The sequence below is a fragment of the Microcebus murinus genome, chromosome 7, assembly GCF_040939455.1.
Source record: "Microcebus murinus isolate Inina chromosome 7, M.murinus_Inina_mat1.0, whole genome shotgun sequence".
Classification (NCBI taxonomy): Eukaryota; Metazoa; Chordata; class Mammalia; order Primates; family Cheirogaleidae; genus Microcebus; species Microcebus murinus.
In genome coordinates, this window is record NC_134110.1 from 71071811 (window position 1) to 71086260 (window position 14450).

At 41.3% G+C, this 14450-nt stretch overlaps 1 pseudogene; it reads left to right on the forward strand.

The window, feature by feature from the left end:
* The first annotated feature begins 10237 nt into the window (after nt 1-10237).
* On the forward strand, nt 10238-10395 carry LOC142872207 (uncharacterized; annotated as a pseudogene).
* Nucleotides 10396-14450: the final 4055 nt, after the last annotated feature.

The window sequence follows — 14450 nt, forward strand, 5'->3', positions numbered from 1 at the left end:
AAACTCCTGTTAATATTGATATTTTGACTTCCTCCTATAAATCGTGAATGTTCTTAATGGCACCTAGAATGGCGAATGTCTTCCAGAGGTTTTCAGTTTACTTTGCCCAGATCCATTGGAGGAATCATCTATGACAGCCATAGCCTTAAAAACTTACTTCTTAAATAATAAGACTTAAAAGTCAAAATTACTCCTTGACCCACTCCTTGATGGTTTGCAGAATGGATGTTGTGTTAGCAGGCATAAAAACATTAATCTTCTACAGCTCCATGAGAGCTCTTCAGTGACAAGGTGCATTGTCAATCAGCAATATTATTTTGAAAGGAATATTTTCTTCTGAGTAGTAGGTGCCAATAGTGGGCTTAAAATATTTAGTAAACCATGCTTCAAACAGATATGCTGTCATCCAGGCTTTGTTGTTCCATTTAAAGAGCACAGGCAGAGATTTAGCATCATTCTTAAGGGCCTTAGGATTTTTGAAATGGTAAATAAGCACTGGTTTCAAATTAAAGTCACCAGCTTCATTAGTCTCCAACAAGAGAGTCAGCCTGTCCTTTCAAACTTTGAAGCCAGGCATTGACTTCTCTCTAGCTATGAAAGTCCTAGATGGCATCTTCTTCCAACAGAAGGCTGTTTCATCTACATTGAAAATCTGTTGTTTTGTATAGCCACCTTCTTCAATGATCTTAGCTTCTGGGTAACTTACAGAAGCTTCTATTATACCTTAGTTAGCACTTATTGCTTCATCTTGTGTTTTATGTTATGGAGATGGCTTCTTTCCTTAAACTTCATGAACCAACCTCTGCTAGCTTCAAACCTTTCTTCGGCAGCTTATTCATCTTTCTCAGCCTTCACAGAATTGAAGAGAGTTAGGGCCTTGCTCCATATTAATTAGGCTTTGAATTAAGGGATTGTTGTAGCTGGTTTGATATTCTATCCAGACCTCTAAAACTTTCTCCCTATCAGCAATAAGGCTATTTTGGGTTTTTTAAAAAATCATTTATGTGTTCACTAGAGTAGCACTTTTAATTTCCTTTAAGAACTTTTCTTTTGCATTTACAACTTGGCTAACTGGCAGAGAGGCCTCACTTTCAGGCTATCATGGCTTTCAGCATGCCATCCTCACTTAATCATTTCTAGCTTTTGATTTAAAGTGAAAGATATGGGAATCTCCCTTTCCCTTGCACACTTAGAGGCTATTGTACGGTTATTAATTGGCCTAATTTCAATATTGCTGTGTCTTGGGGAATAGCAGGCCCAAGGAGAGGGAGAGAGAAGGGGGAACTGCAGGTCCATAGGTGGAGCAGTGAGAGCACACACATATGTCAATTGTTTGCTGTCTTATGTGGGCATGGTTTGTGGCACCCTAAAACAATGACGATAGTAGCATCAAGGATTACTGATCATGATAACAGGTGTAATAATAATGAAAAAGTCTGACATATTGAGAGAATTACCTAAATGTGACATAGAGACACAATGTGAGCACATGCTATTAGAAAAATGGTGCCAATAGACTTGCTCTGTAAGGTTTTCACAAACCTTGAATTTGTAAAAAAAAAAAAAATGCAATATTTGCAAAGCACAATAAAATGAGGTATGTCTTTATATGCATATGTGTATATATACCACTTTGTGCATGTGTCTGTGTGGAGAAAGATTATTATCTCTGGGTGTTGAGCATTTCAATTTTCTTTTTGTTTCCTATATTTAAAAAAATTTTTTTGCAATAAACAAGATTCTTTTAAAAAGTAAATGTAGGCAATTATGAGTTAAACAAGAGCACACACATAGCTTGAATCTCCAAATGGAGCTATGGAAACTTGAGAGAGAAACACATTTATCAAAGATATGTTAACTTTATTTTATAAAAAGCACAATATCTGAATATCTCCATATTATCTTTACCCAGAAATTTAAAGGACTGTACCTGGAAGTAGAAGACCTCAGCAGAGGAGGTATGGAGATAAACAAAAAATTCAACTTGAAATTGTGCTTAAGGTCATACCCAGTCTCTTATCGTTTTCACAGAGAATTGATAGAAAGTGACTCCCTTTCAGAAATGGGTCTCCAGCAGTGTGGGTGGCTCAGGCTCACTGTCCACTCCCTTATTCTTTCTCTAGAGACTCTGTAGCAGAAGCTGAGAAGGCAGCAACTGGGCTGGTGGAACTACAAACATTAGTGTTCTTCAGATGTTAGTCTAACACAATTTATTTTTCTTTAACAAGTTACAAGCAGGAGGATTGAATCTAATAGACAGTCAAAAGTTACCATGAAATAATTATATAATCCATTTTCTCAGCTTTTAATTAAAATACATGTAAATGAAAGTTTCATGGGAGAAAAAGCCAGAGAAGTAACTGAGGGGTTATTGTTGGTGGGAGCAGCAGGGCTTTGATCAACCATAGGGGAATGCTGATACCTGAGTCAGAGAGAGAGAGAGAGGGTGCCGGAGAGTGAGAGAGAGTACAGAATGGGTTGGCAAACTTTTTTTGTAAAGGGCCAGATAGTGAATATTTCCGGTTTTGTGGAGCATGCGGTCTCTGTTGACATTGCCTGACTTCTGTTGCGGCACTTGGGCAGCCATGGACAATGTGTACACAACCAGCCTGGCTGTGTCCCAGTAAGACTAAAAGGAGTGGTGGCAGGCTGGGTCTTGCCTACAGGCTGTCATTTGCTGACTCCTGGTCTAGACTTAAGAAAACAATGGGGAAAATGTTAATGCAGAGTAAACTGAAAAGTGTGTTGTCTGTAGTCTTTGCAGTGAGAATTGAGAAAATACACACAAAATTGAGAAGACACTCTTTTGTGTGTTTGAAAAATATTCTCTTATTTAGCAAAACAGTTGCTCATATCATTGATGAATGAATGACATTCCACTGTTCATCTCTATTGATGCCTTCTCTCTCTCATGCCTTCTGTTCCTACCTCTGCTGAGATCTCTGATTATCACACAGAGACTGGGGGTGGGAGGCTGTTTTCTAAAATAGGACTTTCAAGATCTGCTCCAGGGAGACTCTTTTTCTTAATGCACAGAGCATGTATCAGCTTCCGCTGTTGAAGAGGTAAAATTCCATTTCTGGTAGGTCAGCCCATTACATCTAAGTGTGCTTTATTTTTTGTGTGACAAATAAAATTATATTTATTATGTACAACATGTTTTGAAATATGTTCTCTGTGTGTTTTAAATATATTATATGCAATTAGTGGGGAGAATATTCTGGTGACAGAATTCCTCATAGGAAAAGTCATCTTTTGTTTTAATAAATCTCTTTAAAGAGCCACTTGGATGTGAAAAGATGGGGCTTAGGACTTTTTCTGGGAGGGAGAATAGATGAAAGGGTACTGAATTGCTTTAAATGAGAAACATGAGAGGATGTTGTGACTACTATGGAGCTATTGCTGTTCTAGGCACTGGGGATAGAGTGGGAAGCTTTGAAGGGGCTTCTGCTTTTAAGTAGCTTATTTTTAGTTGAGCTGGAATGAGAGTGAAGAAGAGCTACAGGTGCAGAGAACAAGAGAGAATTCAGCAGAGGCAGGAAATGATGGCAAAACAAACAAGATGAATTTAAACTCTACAGAGGTGGGGTAGGGGGAAGGAATACGAGGGCTAGTATATTTCCTCATCCGTGTGGCATGGGAGATTGGGCCAATTTTTAAACAAAAAAGGATGATTTTAGAAGACTTGAGAACATGGAGACAAGCTGACCTTGGATTACACACATTAATGCAAGATGGCCATTGTTTTTTTGCAGTCTTTCCTTGTACCACCTCCACTCCCTGCCAAATGGCATAGTATCAGATATTCTGTAAGATCTTGATGTAATTAATGTTGGAAAAATGCCATTAGTGATGATTATGTTACATGTGCGTATGACTGAAATGAGACACTCTTGCCTGGGACCACACTTATCTGATTTAGTGCCACTTTCATACTAAGGCTTTAGAAATGGGATAGGGCGGTGATAACAGCCTTATACGACATCACACGCACTCCACACTTTGCAGTTGGGCCAACATATAAGCTTGCTCTCTGCATGTTTGAAGTGTAGTTCTTCATATTGTAAGAAACACTGTGAAGTAAAATTTCTTCCTGAAGTGAATGTTTCCACCTACCTACTTGAAATTTGTACAGTGCAAGAAACGATGGAGTAGGTTCTCCCAGAGTACCAGCTGTGTCTTGGGATTATTTACCGTTAACTCCCGGCAAATCACATTGATTTTTTTTTATCATCTAAAGCCCTCTATTGAATGTTTTTGTTTTTTTCATCTTAAAGAAAATGTGCTACTGTGTGGAAACTAAAATTTAGAACCACATACAGTAGAAACTCCAGGTTGAAAAAGGAAACAAAAAGAGATGAATGGTCAAGCATTTTCCTTTGCTTCAGCAGTTAAACAGTAGTGTAAAAGTGAATTATTAAGAAATCTAATTGCAACTTAAATGGTGACTTTAGTACCTGCCAACCAGACTTCCAGGTTGAATTTATGTGCTGAATTTCTCTAGCTTCATACAAGCACTCCTCATAAACAAATAGAATTAAATTTGAATTATTTGAAGAGCACAGCTCCTTTCTTAACTTCACCATTTTCTTATTGTTATGAAAGTGAATTAAAGATGACTTTTGGAAATATTAGGGGCAGAAATCTTCATTTCTTTTGTAATACAATTTTTCCCTGAAAATGCACTTCCAAAAACTAGCCACTGGATGTCACTGTTGCAACACACACGTAGAGGCAAATATACAGTGTCCTTAGGGATAGGAGCTGAATAAAGGTTGCACATGACAGATTCAGCAACACATCTGTTTAAAAAGTAAATTCACATAAAAGTGAGTTCTTAATGCAATCCAATTATAATATTTCTTATAAAGCTCAAGGAACTTAGAATGGGGCAGGTGTGTTTTAGGGATTCTTATTTGGGTAATTTTTAGTGTATTATTGCTCATCTATCTTCCTAAGAATTTAAGTTACAAAACCTAAATACTGTCTTTTTGGTTTCCGTTGTATGTATTAAAAAATTTTTTTTTGAGATAGGATCTTACTGTATTGCCTAGGCTGGACTTGAACTCCTGGGCTCAAGCAATCCTCCTGCCTCAGCCTCCAGGGTAGCTGGGAATATAGAAATGCACCACCACACCTGGCTTTTATCTATTTTTAAGACCTAAGAAAAGGTATATTTTTCCATACTCTTATGTTTCTGTGCCTTTATGGATTTGCTAAAACTGCTAAAAATTACCTAGGAATTTCTCCCCTCCTGTTTGTATATTTTGTAAATTTTGGGTTTTTCAAAAATCAACCTTCACAATATGTTGGTCTAGCCAAAAGAGTGGTAAGGTCCCTTGGGAGCAAGGTAAGAGTCATTTATCTTTTTCAGCCATCTGCAGGCTAGAGGCTGGGCAGTCCTAAACCATTATGGGGAAATTTTTTTGTAAGTGTATGTGGTCTAGGAAGAAATGTGGCACTTTAATTGTCTCCTAGTCACTACCTCCCTGTTTACCCTCAGTTGTTCTTTAAGTAGCATTGATTCCCTCTTGTGATGGGAATATCTTGCATTCTTCTGAGGACATGAAGTAGTCTTTGACTCCTCATTCCTCTCAATCACACATTCAAAGGGCTGTCTCAGGAAGTATCCTATAGTCTTTCAGAGCTCGGCTGTGGAGTAGGACAGTCCTGGGTCTATCCACAATATGCTACTTGGTGTGATCTTTGGTCATTTGCTTAATCTCTCTGGCCTCTGCTTTTCCCATTTGTAAAATGTATATGCACTCCCATGTGGCAGGTTCATTGTGAAGATTAAATGAGACAAGATATAGAAAGTGCTCAGCACAGTATCTTTTAATTCTTACTATAAAAAGAATATTGTCAATATTACTTGAAACATGCAAAGACTTAAGTTGGTTTCAAAAGTTTTGAGACAGAATTAAAGAGTGATCTTGAGATAGTTTCTTTCCCCCTCTGTGCTTAGAGAATGTTCATAGCAAGTGTATCAGGTGAATTGTAAAGGTTTTATTTTTGATAAATATTTTAAAAAATTCACATAATTATTATCAAGAAACTTACTTTTTTTTTTTGAGACACAGTCTCTTTCTGTCGCCTGGGCTAGAGTACAGTGACGTCATAGCTCATTGCAACCTCCAACTCCTGGGCTCAAACTATTCTTCTGCCTCAGCCCCCCAGGTGGCTGGGACAGTAGGGGCATGCCAGCATGCCCAGCTAATTTTTTCTATTTTTAGTAGAGACAGGGTCTTGCTCTTGCACAGGCTGGTCTCGAACTCCTGAGCTCAAGCGATCCTCCTGCCTCTTCCTCCCAGAGTGCTAGGATTACAGGTGTTAGCCACTGTACCTGGCCAAGAAACCTACTTTTTAACATCTATAGATTTGGTATTCAAAAGATAAACATAAATAGTCCATTACTTGTGTCTTTAGGATTGATTGTATTTTGACAAATATAAAGGAAAGATATTCAGTTGACAATTCTAGAAACAAATTTACATAAAGTATTGTATCACCTATAGCACCTGAAACATAGTGGACACTCAGTAAATATTAATAGATGTAATTGAAACAGTAAATTTAGAAGTAAAGAAATAGCTTATATTATATATAAATTATTGACGAGATACTCATTATATCAATCTATATCTCTTTAGGGTAAATATCGTATATTATTTCAATGAAATTTGTTGTGATGTGTTTGTGTAGGGGGCAGGGGGGTTGTGAAGAAGTACGGAATTAGGTAGTATAGGTACCTTCTACTTTCTCGTATAGGAAGACCAAACTATTAATATTTTGAGCTCTTAATGATTTTTAGGAGCAGGTATAAGCATTGCTTATCAACAAAATGCTGGCATTGATCAGATTTAATATTGAATATAAAAACTAAAATATTCTATTCTTGTTAAAATAATGGATATTTACAAATATAGAATTATAAATGCATTTTTTTTCTTTTTTTATTTCGGCATATTATGGGGCTACAAATTTTAAGGTTTCAATAAATGTTCTTTTCCTCCCTCCCCCCACAAGTCTGAGTTTCCAGCATGATGATTCCCCAGATGGTACACATCTCACTCATTATGTATGTATATACCCGCCCCCCGCGCCCCTCCCACCTGCCCAATACCCTATTACTGGAGTACCTATGTGTCCACTTAGGTGCTGCTCAGTTAATACAAGTTTGCTGGTGAGTATATGTGGTGCTTATTTTTCCATTCTTGGAATACTTCACTTAGTAGTATGGGTTCCAGCTCTAACCAGGAAAATATAAGATGTGCTATTATCACTGTTGTTTCTTAGAGCTGAATAGTACTCCATGGTATACATATACCACATTTTATTAATCCATTCTTGGATTGATGGGCACTTGGGCTGTTTCCACAGCCTTGCAATTATGAATTGTGCTGCTATAAACATTCGAGTGCAGGTGTCTTTTTTGTAGAGTGTTATTGGATGTTTTGGGTAGATGCCCAGTAATGGGATTGCTGGATCAAATGGTAGATCCACTTGTATCGTTTTAATGTATCTCCATATTATAAATGCATTTTTTTTGAGACAGGGTCTTGTTTTGTTGTCTAAGCTAGAATGCAGTGACATCATTATATCTCATTATAACCTGAAACTCCTGGGCTCAAGTGATCCTCCTGCCTCAGCCTCCTGAGGTGATGGGACTACAGGCACATAGCACCACATCTAGCTAATTTTTAATTTATATTTTTTGTCATAGGGATGGGGTCTTGCTATGTTACTCAGGCTGGTCTTGAACTCCTGGCCTCAGGTGTTCCTCTTGCCTGGGCCTCCAAAGTGCTAGGATTATAGGCATGAACCACCACACCTGACCCATAAATGTAATTCTTATAAATACACTTGTTTATCAATCATTGGGATAAAATATGAAAGGTTTTATTTTTCTTAAGCCGCCACTTTCAACTGTATTGTGTCTAATATCTCTTTCTTATCATTTAATATCTCAGGCACAGCCCAAACCTTTCAACTCACTTATAGATATTAAAACTCATTCTAGTACAGTTTAAAATTTCCAAAGCTCAACATTGATGGTTCTCAAAGTTTAGGGTGTATCAAAATCACCTGGGTTGGGGAGGTGCTTGCTAAAAATACAAATTATTGGGTTATAGCCCCAGAGTTTCTGATTCAGTCTGCAGAAGGACCTGAGAAAATGTGTTTCTAGTAAGTTCCCAGGTGGTGCTGTTGCTGCTGTCTGGGGACCACCATCTGAGGACCACTGCTGCACACCTTCCCTCCTGTCTCGCGTAGGCTCTAGTGCCCTAGCACTCAGTGTGAGAGAGTGGAGAGGAGGGAGGGGGAAGGGGAAAGGGAAGTGTCTTTACTTAGCTGGCTGTGGCTGTGTTCCTCTCTTGGAGAGCTGCTGCTGTCCAGTTACCACTACCAGCTGTGATGTCTTCTGACCTTCTGGTATCCAAATGCTTGCTTGCTCTCTTGGGCTGTCCCACATGTGTGTTTTCTGAGAGGCCCTGAGAAGTGTGTGTCTCCCCTCTGTGCAATTTCCTGATGTGTTAGATTCTGCTCTGGCTTGATCCCTTCTGCCTTCACCTCTCTTCTCACCGTTGGTAGGTCCACCCCATAATCTTATGTGAGCCTCTAAGTCAGTCTCCACATGGCTGTCAGTGTGGTCTTTTAAGACCCCAAATCGTTTCATATTCTGCATAGCTTCTCTCGTTCTTATTTACCCTCCTCAGCTGCTGCTTAACACCTTTCAGTGATGTCATAAAATCTTCCCTTCTTAACATGGCCCCCACGGCCCTGAATGATCTGACCCTCGTCTGCTTCTTCAACCATGATTAACAGTTCAAGCCTCTCACTCAAGACGCTTCCATCCCAAAGCTCTTCTTCAAGCCAGGCCTTCCCATACTGTCCGAAGTCTGAGCTGCTCTTTCTCAAATCCTCACGTGACTGGTTCATTCTCTTCCTTTAGTCTTTTCTGAAAGACCTTTCGCCATCTAATATTAAAATGACTAATTATACTTTCTCAGTACTCTGTTTTTTTCCTCCATGGGGCTTTTTATTTTGCAATTTTTAATATGTGTGCTTGTGTTTATTTGCTGAATGCCTGTTTTTTTTCTTCCAGATCATGAACTACATAGAGCTGACACATTGCCTGCATTGCATACGCAGGGCCTACGACAGTAATTTTCACAAAGTAGGCACTGAATGTATTTTGATTGAAAAAAAATGAATAAATGAAGGCATGAAAGGAGCGTCATCTGGGCTGGTCATCTTGACATTTGGGCAATCTTCACTCGGGGCTGGAAGGTCAAATATCAGTGTCCAAATAAGTCATCAAAGAAGTGGTAATGGGTTAGTTTTGGAGCTGATAGTCACAGGAAGGATTTATTCTCCTGGGAAGCTTATATCTGTGCTAAAAAATAGGGACATGTTCCCCAGTATTTCGGATTTTACTTGGCAGTTAGAACAGTATTTACTAAGAATTCAGTTGTTTGACTCAGCCAATGTGTTAATTTGGATCCTCTGGGAAGCCAAGTCTAGAAGTGCAAGAGATTTATTGTGGGAAAACATCTCTGAAGGAAATAGGAGAAAGAGCAGGTGGAGATGGGAGAGCCCTCAAGTGACAGTTCAGGTCTGACTCCTGCGAAGGAAACATGGAAAGAAGTTTGGGTAAGAAGAGTCTAAGACGGCAGTGCACTTCTGAGAAAGTTTTGGCAAGATTTATGGCCAGTCCTCCAGCCCTCGTGGCCTATGCAATGTCACATCTTGCAGAAATGGGCTTGCTTTAGTATCGCAGCTGCACCGAGGCCTTGGCTGGGAGCAGTTTCTGGGAGGTGTGGTCTTGGTGCAGACCCTCAGAGCACAGCCCCTGGTGCCATCAGTCAAGAAGGGAAAATAATAGAAGATCTGACAGGTGCGCTTTGAGGCTAGCAGAACTCAATATGTATTTGTTAAAATATTGTTATTTAGTAGTATTATTTGATTTGGAGTTTGTCCTGTTTATTTTATTATAGCAAGACACTAATCCTCTGCAATTCTGCAATTGATCTGCAATTCTGTCTGTAAACTTCCTAGTCATGTGAATTTCTTTCTTCTTCTTTTAAAATTATTAAGGTAATACATTAATACATGCTCATTATACATCATTTAAACAATAAAGAATTATATTGATTCTGGGAACCCACTGAGGAAGAGCTGACCTCTTAACAGAAGTGTCACTTCCAGCATGGCACCAAAGTATATGATTAAAAGTGGGACGCAATACATCTAGGCAAATGTGTTAACTCTTTGAGTTTCCTGGGGACTTAAAACAGTATAAATATTTGTGTGCAATGGCTGCAAATAGCACCCTCCTCGGTAGTGTATACAACCTATTGCTTGTATGGGTTGCTCTAAGGGACCTTGTAGACAGTCCCTTCCGATATATGTTCATGTGTCAGACCTTGTGCTGTTCCTAATTTAGGCTCCAGACAGGTATGCGTGGTGCCTTTGGAAAGCCCCAGGGCACTGTGGCCAGGGTTCCCATTGGTGAAGTCATCATGTCCATCTGCACCAAACTGCAGAACAAGGAGTGTGTGATTAAGGCCCTCTGCAGGGCCAAGTTCAAATTGCCTGGCAGCTAGAAGATCCACATCTCAAAGAAGTGGGGCTTTACCAAATTTAATGCAGAAGAATTTGAAGACATGGTGGCTGAGAAGTGGCTCATCCCAGATAGCTCTGGGGCCAAATACATCCCCAATCATGGCCCATGGACAAGTGGAGGGCCCTGAACTCATGAAGTCTTCCACTGTTCGGCATCCTCATTCGTACCCATCAATAAATCCTAATTTCTGTCCAAATAAAAAATTACTTGGAGAGAGGGGAATATGGACATCACTTGCCAGAGTGTCCCGGAGGGAAGGAAGGGTTTCAGATAAAGAAGAGGGAGGAATAGGCATAGCTCAGGTGCAGCTCAGAGGAAGAAGTGCTGGAGCCTGCCAAGGACATCATGGAAGGAAATTTCAAAGCAGAATAGGAAAAAGAAAAAGAAGAAAAGATATTGGAGAGAATCAAATCCAGAGAGGCTTAGAGCCCAGGGAAGGGATAAAGGGGCATCCCGTTTCTCCTTCCCACACACCTTCAGTAAACAGTGGGCTACTGAGTTGTTTGGAAGCTTTTCCATCCTTACAAGCCCTAAAGGAACTGGGGTCCCAGCTCTTTTTCATTTAGAATCTTCTCCTCCCTTGCCCCTCCCCTGCCCACTGCAGCCAGGAGGGCAGATTGAGACTTTTGAGATCACTTGCCTCTCATCAGCTGCAGTGTCCTCTAGTCTGAGGTTTCCACAGAGAGTGGGACCCACACCTTCCCCCTCGAGTACCTGTAGTGGACCCAGGGGTGCCCGGTCTGGGGATTCCCTGCCTGCTGGCACTCCCCGGAGAAACACACCAGCAGGTGAGACATGCAGGCTGGGTCCCCTGCCTCTAGGACTTGAGCATATTGATAGGAGACACAAGGAAGAGATTTGAGAGCTTGACTGAGGAGGTGAGGGAGCCCACATGGCCAGAACTGACGGGAGAGTACAGTGGGGGTCCAAGCCTCAGTGATCTGGTGGAGCACACGTCCCCCCAAGGGAAAGTCACAGTATAGGACTAGGGCAGGTCTCCCGGAGTGAAGTTCCCAGCCTATGTTGCCATTGCTGCTGAGCACCCTGTGTTCAGGCACCTGTTTGCAAATAGACACTGGAGGGAGCCCTTGGGGCAGGGTAGTGAGAGAGGGACAGAGCTCACTCTGAGAGCCAGTTGGTGAGTTACGGATGGCTCCTCTCCCACAAGCAGTCTTTCCAGTTTTGAGAGACCACTTTGGCTCCTTTCCCAAAGACTTTTCCCAGGGGTCTGGGCCATGGACCTGTGAGCCCTGCCTAGACTGCAAAGCCAACCTAACCCCACCCAGCTTTGCTCCTCCACCCACTTTTCTAGTGGTGGAGAACAAGCAATCCCCTGGGATTTACAGGGCCTCTCCAACTGCCTGGGGCATTCAAGTGCTTCTCTTGAGGGGCTAAAGCCTATAACAGGCAAGATAGAACATCCCTGCAGTTGGCTGTTTCCTGCAAGCATCAACCACGGACAGGGAGAACAACTGTATAGCTCATTACTGATCCAACCAAACGGTGTGGCCAATTCTTATTCATAAGCACCACCCACCAACTCAGAGATTAAGCTGGGGGGTCCCAATGCCATTCACACTGCTGGGAAGAGGGGAAGACAGCAGTATAGTAGCAAAACAAGGGGTGGCACTGCTTTTTAGGAGGAGAGTACAAGTCTCAGGCAGCTCGAGCTGCAAGGGGTCTCCCTACTCTACTGCAGACCTCCGGGCTGACTGGGGAGCTGCTCAGAGTCTATGCAGAGACACTGCACCAGAGGGCAGGTGCAGCCGAGATCTGGTGGCTGTCAATCCTGGATTTCTGCAACTGATGCCATCCCAGCCTGTGCATCACCCCTGCTGGGCAGGGGAGAAGGCAGATAGAGCAGAAGCTCCCCGCGTTGTGCCCTGTGACTACGGGCTGAGCACAGCTCCTCCCCTGTGTGGGACCTGAGCTGAGGAGCAGCCTCAGATGTCACAGGGACCACCTGGAAAGCCTTGGGAAACAGCCTCAGCATGTCCTAGGTGTTGGGGCAGAACCTTGGCTGACCAGCAGCTCTTGCCTGCCTATGCGGTCCCTGGGCTGCTGAGACAAACCTCTGTCTGTGTGGCTGGGCATCAGTGGTCTCCATGCTGGCAGAACAGCCCACCATATGTATGGCTTTGCCCCCGTAATCCCCAGAGCCAGCTCTGAAGCTCTTGCTGTACCAGGGGCTCTACCCCTGTAGCCCCAGGGCCCCTCCTGGGGCTGTCATACCAACTCCAAGATTCCACAGTTGACATGTCCAACTATAAACTGCTTGTGATGGTGGATAACTTTGTTCTTTGCTTCTTGTGTTTTTCAGTTTCCTATATTGCATATATTAACTTTTTAAAAAAATAAAGGTTATTTTAAAAACTTGAAAAAAAAAAGATTCGGCAGTTGAGCCTAGGCCCCAAGACGCTACCCCTCCTAGGCTGGTGGAACCTCCGTGAGGTCCAGTGCTTCACCCAGGACCCCAAGCCCTGAGCAGACATTACTCCTGGACCTGGTCGTGCAAAAGCCCACAGGCCAGTCATCCATGACCACTGCCTAAATAGACTCACCCAGCTGACACTGTCACCTCCACTGGGTGACCCCAGCCAGAGCAATCCCCCCCTGACAAGTGCCATGGTGGAGGTCATATCCAGCCCCCAATGCAAACTTCCAACAATGAGTTGGAAAATCAAACACCACCACTAAAAAGTGGGTTAAAGACATGAAGGTGTTTTCAAAAGAAGCTTTTCAAAAGAAGGTAGACAAATGGCCAACACACATGAAAAAATGCTCAATGTCACTAATCATCAGGAAAATGCAAATTAAATTCACAATGAGATATCACCTTACTCCTATTAGAATGGCTTTCATTAAAAAGTCCAAAAACAATAGTTGCTGGTGTGGATGCAGAGAGACAATGTCAGTAGGACTGCAAGTTAGTACAACCCCTATGGCAATCAGTGTGGAAGTTCCTCAAAAAACTAAAAGTAGACCAACCATCTGATCTAACAATCCCACTACTAGGTATCTACCCAGAGGAAAAGAAGTCTTTCTATCAAAAAGACATCTGCACTCAAATGTTTATTACAGCACGATTCTCAATTGCAAAGATGTGGAATCAACCCAGATGACCATCAATTCATGAGTGAATTAATAAAATGTGGTATATGTATAACATGGAGCACTACTCAGCCATAAAAGTATGAATTAATGCCTTTTACAACAATTTGGATGGAACTGGGGACCATTCTCCTATGTAAAGTATCTCAAAACTGGAAAAACAAACATCACATATACTCATGATTAAATTGGAATTAACCAATGAGCACACAAATGCACAGAGGGTAGTAAAACTCAGTGGAAATCAAGCATGGGGAGGCAGGGAGAGGAAAAACCCTACCTAATGGGTACTATGAATATTCTTTGCATGATGAGCACACCTCTAGCCATGACTCAAACATTACAAAAGTGACCCCTGTAACTAAAAACATTTGTACCCCCTTATTATTTTAAAATAAAAAAAGAATTATATTGAGTAAAAAAGTCTATTTTTGTTCCTCTTTCAACATTACCAATCTTACTTGTTTTCTTTAGCAGTAACCATTATTAACATTCATTGTATTGCTTTCTGGACTTTTTCATATTACTTATTTATATTCATTCATGTATTTACACAACCATTCACATATTTGTATTCAGAAACATACCCATACTTATACACACACACATACACACAAACACACATTTGTACAGTTTTTTGTCTTTATAAACACATGCTCGTGTTATACATATTATTCTGAATCTTGCCTTTTCTTCTAACAGATTTATTTTGGAG